Below are 507 nucleotides of genomic sequence, written 5' to 3' on the forward strand. Positions count from 1 at the left end.
GTTGGAGGGGGGAGCGAGGGGGGACGGGGGGGGGCCGGTCCCGGAGGGGGGGGTTCTGGGGAGGCTGGGGGGTGCGGGGGGGGCCGGTCCCGGCGGGGGGGTCGCAGGGGGGCCGCTGGGGACGCACCGATGGTGGAGATGTAGGTGCTGGTGAAGTTGTCCTCGGCGAAGCGGATGATGAGGCACGTCTTGCCCACGCCGCTGTCGCCGATGAGCAGCAGCTTGAAGAGGTGGTCGTACGCCTTGGCCATGGCCCCCGCCCGCCGGGCCGCTCTGCCCCGCGGCCGCCACGGGGCCCGGCACGGCCCGGGGGGGCGGGGCTACGCCTCGACCCCGCCCCCCGCCCGGAGCTCCGCCCCATTTCCCGGGAGCTCCGCCCCCTCGCCCGGGAGGCGAGCCCCGCCCCGGCCCCCCCGCCCCCCCCCGGCGGCTCTTTCCCCGCTCCCCTCGCAGGAACAAACCCGGCCCGCGGAGTTTTGCAATCCCGGAGCAGCCGCGACCCCCCCC

The sequence above is a fragment of the Oxyura jamaicensis genome, unplaced genomic scaffold, assembly GCF_011077185.1.
Source record: "Oxyura jamaicensis isolate SHBP4307 breed ruddy duck unplaced genomic scaffold, BPBGC_Ojam_1.0 oxyUn_random_OJ68778, whole genome shotgun sequence".
Lineage (NCBI taxonomy): Eukaryota > Metazoa > Chordata > Aves > Anseriformes > Anatidae > Oxyura > Oxyura jamaicensis.